The following is an 8,157-nucleotide window of genomic DNA, read 5'->3' on the forward strand; positions in this document are numbered from 1 at the left end:
GTTGAAATAGTTGCACAATCGTAGCCTATCTGCTTCCTCAAAGGAAGAAGCAAAATGACTTTTTTTTTTTTTTTTTTTTTTTTAAAGTGGGCTGTTTTTCCCAAAAAAAAAGTTTTTTTTTTTTTTTTTTTGTAAAGTGGACTGTATTCCCTCAGAAAGAAAGCTTTTTCCTGACTTCTTAGGGAACAAAAATCTAGGTCATCTTTCTTCTTAGTCTTTTTGGAGTTATTCCTGGTTTTATTAATTGGGATTCAATACTCTTTGGATCCCGTTCCATCCCGTTAGTCTTCCAAAGTCTCTCCAAGTTAGTCATGGGAGGTGATTAAATCATTGCTGAAATACCGAAGAGGTTATTTCCTTCTGCCATCCAGTTTTGACAGTGAATATTTGCTTTTACATTTGGCTCTGAATCACGGTCTTAGTACTTCTGAGGAAGTGGTGTTAATGCTTCAGTTTAATTCTTTTGTTTTAAAACTGATATACTTAGAAAATCTTCTCTTTTCTCTGCTGAGCTATCAATTGCCATGTCTGCTTGCTAATACTTCTTGTCTGCTCAGCAAAGCTCACAGAGCTCTGCTCTTCATTCCCTGTAAGTACTTTTTGGAAATTTTAAGTTGTGGTTCCACTCTGTGATGTGATCTCAGCAAGAGGAAAGCTGTTGTTTATATCCTGGCTCTCCAGTCAGTAAATGGAAAAATAAATTCTTTTTTCCTTGGTTCTGAAAATTCAGTCTGGTTAAATCTGCAGCCTGGGATTGAAGACTGTTTATAAGGGTGTGTAGTGACAGGATGGGGGCAATGGCTTCAAAATGAAAGAGAATATGTATATATTGGATATTAGAAAAAAATTCTTCCCTGTGAGGGTGGTGAGGCCCTGGCACAGGTTGCCCAGAGAAGTTGTGGCTGTCTCATCCCTGGAAGTGTTCAAGGCCAGATTGGACAGGGCTTGGAGCAGCAAGAGATGATCTTTAAGGTCCTTTCCAACCCAAACCATTCTATGATTCTATGATCATGAAAATGTGTTTGGGTCCCCAGCTTGAAGAGTCTTCTACCATACTGGGCTCTTTTTGGGTTGGGTAAATGTTTACCCTGCTAAGGCTGAATATTGTAAATGCCTGGCATGGTAATGGCCCAACACAGGTGTGTGTAAATCTCTGTGGTGAAAACAAGGGCTTCTCCAAAAGAAGCCAAACACAACAACCTCTTAAACAATTTCATCTTAGGCAAGTTTTTCTTTTCTCTTTCTTTTAATTGCATCTACTGCATTTTAATTGAAACCAATAATTCTGTGGGTTTGTGAGGAAGAAGGGCATCTGACTTGCTCCTGTGTGGCTGCATTAGCTGCCCAATGTTAGTAAGCCATATGCCTAGGTTTACTATTTGTGAAATGAAGTAAATATATTCCTGAGTCATTTTAGGAAACGTGTCTTGGTAGCTGTAAATTCACAGCAGGGCAGATCCGAAAGTGCCCCTTTAGGGTACTCAGAAGTTGCATTTGTGTGCATGTTCTTTGTTTGGGGCTTTGGCTGGTTGTTCTTCCCCCCGGAAACTGAAGGTGAAATTTGAATAAAATTTCAATTTCCAAAATGGGTCAACATTTTGGAAATTATTGAATTGAGTGTTTCACTGTTCAGGTGTGATTAGGAAATACAAAAAAAAAATCCCTGATAGTAACAGACTGTAGGACAAGGCAGCAGGCTGAGCTTGTGTTGGGGACACCTAAGTTTCATATTGCTGGTTCTCTCTGTGGTTTAATAATGTACAGGAAACAGTGGATATTTCCTCACAGAAATGCCACTCTCACTGTAAAAAAAAGTTACAGGTAGTACTCCTAATAGTGAACTGAATTTTGTAATGGCATTGGCTTGGTTTTCCTTTTTATAAAAAATATTTTGCAGGAATTAATTTGGACGGGACCAGATCTGAGAACTTACCAGAAACTGCTGCTATATGTGACAGAATTCACCTAAGAACATTTTTTTGGTGGCCTGAAAATGATATTCTAGGTTTTTTTTTTTTGTTTTGAATATAACACATGAAGGGGGAGAGAATGTATTAGGAAACTCTTGCAGGGTTTTTTGTGTGGAATGTGGGTAACTTGGCAAGTGGGATAAGTGAGAACAAGATGGCTCTGCCACAAAGGAACAATGAGGAAGTCGTCTGGTCTGATAAGTATTTTGGCTTTGAACTGAGAAACATGTAGGTAATTATTTTTGCTGTGTCCACACAGTTCTGCCTCAATGACTGGCACTAAGGTTAGTTTCTGTGTCTAAGAATTTGCAGAATCCTGGGCTTAACGTGAACACAACTTCTTTAGTATTATAGAGAAATGGGATGGGCAAAGTGAGAAACAGGTTTTTTGTTGGGTTTTTTAAGAAGTGATCTTGAGGTGAAAGTTCCCAAGAACGTTGCACTCTCCAGTCTTTATTAGTGCCAAGCAGTGTGGCCAGGCTGTCACAGTCTCTCTGCCAGGGTGGCAAAGGAGGACTGATGTTCCTAGACAGCAAAAGGCAAGGGAGTGGTTTGGCTAATGCTGACACCTTCAGACTGCTGAGCCAGAATGGGAAGTGTTGGGTCTAACTGGGCAGGAAAGTTTGGCACTGGGGTTAAATGTATCACAAGAACTAGGACAAAGGAGGAGGATGTCTGGTCCCAGACAAGTGGAGGCAGACTAATGTTTAATGTCTTTGTCATCCTTACTTGCAGGGTGTCATGTGTTTTCTTGTAAAAAAAAACAACAACATGATGTGGGGATTAGGGGCTGAACAATCTCGGTAGGTACAGCTAGTGACTAGATAATCTTTGGTATGAGCATATGAATAGCCTTGAGTAAACAGAGGAGTTCAGATCCTTCTGGGAGTAGCTGTCTGTGTGTTTTAAAAGACTGAAAAAATAGTCCTTACACACCCTGAACGGCGTCAGGAAGGACCATTGGTGGCAGTGGTGCAGTTTGATAAGCCTGTGACTGATGTGCTGTGAACTGGAGATGAGAGGCTGCCCTTAAATCCCCAAGATCCCTTGTTCTAGGAAAAAAAAAAAAAGAACTTATCTATAGCTTTGGGATGTGGTTTTATTGTATAAAGGGGGACAGGGAGGTTAACAGGACTGAGGGCAATGCCAGGGTGATGGGATGTTGTTGTGAACATCATCAGCTGAGCAGGCTTGGAGGAATTCAGGAGCTGGAGAGATACTTGTCTTTTGAGCTCAGCCTAGAATAGCTGTATTTGTTTGAGCCTTTTTGTTTCTACTCTTGCAGCAAAGGCTGGTCTACAATTTTGCTAAACAAACCCTAGATTTCTGTTCTATCTGCCTGGTTTTGGGGAAAGTTAGTACAGGAGATGTGTCCAGAATTAGCTGTCTCCACATGGGCAGTATCTCCATGATGTATGAGTGAAAACAGCCCCTTGAAGGTTTGTTTCTTAGGATGAGACTGAAGAACTCGAATTGCATGGGATCTGTGTGGGAACCTTTGCTGCCAGCTGCCAGATTTTGGAAAGGAGCCTTGTCTTTTGCAGGGAATGTGGGACTGGAAAACATCTTATGGCTCTAGGGAAACTTTGAAATGCTGCAGGGGAGTTGGAAGGGGAGGGTGACTCTCAGTCTTACCGTGTGGCAATAAAGAAGCAGCAAAGGTCGTGAGGGAGACTTGTTTGGAGAAAGGAATGTGACTACATGAGAAGTTGAGACAAGGAGTGATGGCTGGGCTAGAGAAGGATTTAGAGCTATCTGGGAAGACTGAGGAAAAACTGGAGCTAAAGAACTGTGTAGGAATATGTGAGGTTCTAGGAGGATGAAGGCATGGTGGCCACAGGAAGATCAGAGGTGAGGATAATGAGTGTGTGTGTGCTTGAACATTGTGGTGAAGAGGTGTAGGTGCCTCAATGGAAATTAGCCGAGCAAGGAGTCTGTGCCTGGATGCAAAGCTCTCGGCCAGGGGAAGAAGGAAGGGTGCAGAAGGAGGTTGGCACTTGGATCTTGTGTTCTGTCCCTGGGCTGGAGCAGCACCTGGGTGTTTGGGTTGCTTTACAGAGCCCTGGGGTGGGTTGGCCGAGTTCCTGGAGCCCAGCATTTCGCAGGGGCTCTGCTGTGCCGGTGGGACACCCCTGTGGGAGTGCAGGCTGGGCTTTGAGCAGAGGAAATCCTATGGAGCACTAATGCTAATCACTCTTAAATCAGGAATGTGAAATTTGGGCATGCTTCAGGCATTAATTGTAGTGGCTTAATTTCCTTATCTGGTAATGTGGGGATAATGCTACCTCATGGTGGTTTTGAGAAGGTCAGTTATTTAATGCTGACTCTGCATGCCAAAGAAAACTAGGGGGGGGGAACAGTGAACGTGTCGAAGCAGGATTTGAGCAGGGCAGAATAAACAAGGTCTGAGGATAAACCAGCATTGCCTGCATGTGTGTTAGCTGAGCCTTGCCTATCCAGAGGGCTGAAAGAGGTGGGAGTCCTAACAAGCTGGGAAGAGCAACCCCACATCCCAGTTCCTGGCAGTTCATGCACATTAACTCTAAGGAAAACATGTAATGCTCGCCCTGTATATCGTGCAGGTTGTTAGAGGAATAACATGACATTGAGGCCTCTACCCTGCTGCCTGACTTAGTTGACATAAGGTAATGGATATAGAGGGGAGGAGCTGAGCAGCAGCCTGGTTGCATAAGCCTTTTTTTTCCAAAGGAAACCGGCTGATGTGATGTGGAGATATAATAAATTTATATTGTAGTGCACGACCACAAGAGGGATCAGACCACTTGAATTTTCACTTTTGTGTTTTGGATTCTGCGTTCTTTCATGTAGCCTGGTGATGAGCATTCCACATATATGGGGGTTTTAATTGTCTGACTTGAAGATAATATTAGAAATGTAGTTGAATAGTGGGCTTGTGTCTAGTTTTTCTGTCACAGGTCTATTTCCTGGCTTCAGTCTCTGCAGTAAAATTAAGGCTGCATTACTGCGTGACTTTGATAGATAGTTTTACATTCCTGCTCGCACAAAACGTTATCTCTTACTGTTTGCTTGGTAAGGCTTCATTACCAATGCTCATGATGTCTTTTTAAGTGAATATTTTAAACAGATGACTGTGCCATTGAGTTCAGAACCCGTACAGAGTCTGTGTTTTATACGAGCTTGATCATTCAAACCTCATTTTTCTCTCTCGATCCCTCTCTTCTGGAACATCAGTTGTATAATTGACAAACATATACGAGACAAATGCTGATCTGAAAGTAATCATTCCTTGAATATAATGGACCACAATCCCTTTCTCCTACACCTAATTAGTCCAACATTTTGCTTTAAAATTCATTTGTTTTTTAGGGAGAGTAGAAAGATGCAAAGTTGCTTGAAGGAGAATTGCCCCAACTTACTTGCTCTGTGTCCTTCCCTCACAAATATAGAAGCAGCTCTATCATTGAAAATTTAATGAAGCTTTCATCAATATAATGCTGTGCCTCTGCATTCTCTGAAACATATTCATATTTAATGAGCTTCTAATTCTAATTTCAGGTAGCAGGAACAACTGTATATAATCATAAATCTGATTTGTTTGTGAACAGCGTGTCCCACGTCATTTACAATTCCTAAAGTCATCACTGGTGACTTCTGACTGCTTTTAGTAGTTTGGTAAAAATGTTTTCTTTCAGAACTTTATTATTTTTGTAATAAAATCAACCTCAGGAGACAGAAGCAATGACCTTAAAGCAACGAGGTGGTTGTCCTAGTGTCGTATTTGAGTATTTATGTGGAGTTTTTTTTTTTTGTTTGTGTGTTTTTTATTTTTTTTTTTTTTTTAACAAGCCTAAGGTTAGTTGCTTAGTTAAAAAATACAATAGTGGGAAAATATTTTGGATGTGTGGGGGAGCTGGTAACACTGAAAAAATATACAATTGTGGATAATTAATTACAGAAGATGGAAATAGTCTAGGAATAACTGTGAAAATGTCCTACTGCACTCTGGACAGCCTCAAACTGAAGATTTCTATGAAGCATCCAATAATGTTGCACTGCTGGGCTCGGCTGGAAGAAACAACCAGGCTTGTTTGGCTTTTCCTTACTGGGAGTGAATCATAATGCTGAAAAGATGGTATTGTTTACCAAATTTTATGCGATAACAGCACCTATGAGTACATTTACATTTTCAATTAGAAAAAGAAAACATTAACACTGAAACATTGTTTTGATCATGTGAAAAAACTTTATTGTTCTCTCTGCTTTATTTAATTTACGGTCCTTTTATTGTTTCTCATAATCATAATTGACACTTATCCATAAATATTTAATTTGTGTTTTGGAGGTTAATTGCAGAAAAAAGGCCGCATATAATGTGATGCCATTGAATATAGCAACATAAAATTTAATAAGCAGAAACATTCTCTACTACACATAGTATTGCCTTTGTTATTATACAAAGGGTAATGTGCAGGATGGTATTCACTCCACCCCCTTTCATGGCAGTATGCAATTTTCTGTTTCATCTATTAAGGTTTTTGAAAAGAAATTTTAATTTAGTACCAGGAGAAAGCTGCATTTGCATGGCACATGTATCCTGATTGCTTTTGACAGTTCTTATTTTCTTGCTTTAATTTAGTTGGAGCGTTACACTGGCAGAGCTGATCAGGATGTTTTCCCACATGTTTTTTTAATCCAACTTCTTATGCACATTTTACCAGCTTTGCCAAGGAAAACAATATGCTGAACATATTATATGGATATTTTTAACTGTTTCAGGTGTGTGAAGCAGCCCCACAATTTTATTTGATCTTTAGCAGGACTTAACACTTGACCTTGGTGGTCTCCTCTTGGAGCAGACCAGGAGAAGGTGTCGGACTGGCGCCTCCTGGGAGGGGCAGCTCTGGAGCAGGTTCCTTGGCACTGCCAGCATGGAGCACTCCACATGGCACAGGCTTGGGTGGAGGCCCTGAGAGTGCAGCCAGCAAGGATGGGGCAGGGAGGAGCTGCCTTCTGTCCCCTCAGTCAGCTCTGCCCTGCTGCTGTGTGAGCCCTTGCCCAGGGGAAGGAAGCTGTGGGAACAGCAGTGCATCCTGCGGTCCCTGCGGCCCCCCGGCTCGTAATCCCTGCTCCGGAGGGTTCCCGCTCCCTACTGCATGTCCCTGCAAGAACACTGCTTTTTTACCTTCTGAATTCTTCTCTGCCTGATTTTTAATGCTTGCAGAGTCCCTTTGCTTACTAGAGAAGGTCTGGTGTGGGCGAGTGAATCCGACACCTCCTAAAGTAGGAAAGTGAACATTTGCTGTGCAGCTCTGTTGTAGGGATCTCATCCTGGGCAGTGTCGGCTCTGTATCAGTGACAGACACTTCCACTGTGGGCTGATTTCTGTATTTACTCAATTTATGTTGGCTAATTAAAAAAATTCAGTTTTCTAATTATAATTCTTGTTTCCTGGCCATTTGGGATGCAGAGCAGTACAACAGAGGAATGGATTAAAAGAGCTCTGCTAACAAGACTGTTGTTTCAAAAGGCTGGCTCAGTTCATCAGGGGCTTGAGTGCCAGTGTAGCCCCACTCATGCCAGTAACCCATAGAAATAGAAAGACTCTCCCTGTGATGATTATTTTTGGGATCAAACCCGTATGATTTATTTTCACTGCTAAAAAATGTACGTCAGTTTTTCTGACAGTCAATTTTCTGTTAAATAGTTTACTTAACAGAGACAAACAGTTTATTTAAGATAAGTTGATAGCAGTAGACTTGGAGTTTGTCCTAATGCAGTCACTTTTCATATTTGGTTTGGACTATTTACAGTAGAAGCTGAAGGTGAATGAGACGAGGGAGAGGTGTAGGTTTGTGTTGCCCCCCCTCTTTTAAATATTACCAGTTCAAAGGTCTGAAATTTCTGTTCCTCATCTTTCCCTGAGTGATATCAGATCTTTTACTTGCCAGTCTTTAGCACTGACCTCTTTTGACTAAGGATTGCAATAAATATACTGGTCAAATTTCATTTCATGGCGAGAGCACTTTTTTGGTGCAAGTTTGGAGTGACTACATTAATAAAACTCTGTTTATTTTCCTTTCCTAATATCTGCAGATGTATTTTTTTTTCAGATTCAATAAGGATAATTTGAGTATTTTTACCTGGAATCTGTTGAGGAATGTATGAATTGCATATGAAAGCTACATTCCAAGCTTTGTTTTGGAGT

The sequence above is a fragment of the Lepidothrix coronata genome, unplaced genomic scaffold (assembly GCF_001604755.1).
Source record: "Lepidothrix coronata isolate B3197 unplaced genomic scaffold, Lepidothrix_coronata-1.0 Scaffold19, whole genome shotgun sequence".
NCBI classification, from domain to species: Eukaryota; Metazoa; Chordata; class Aves; order Passeriformes; family Pipridae; genus Lepidothrix; species Lepidothrix coronata.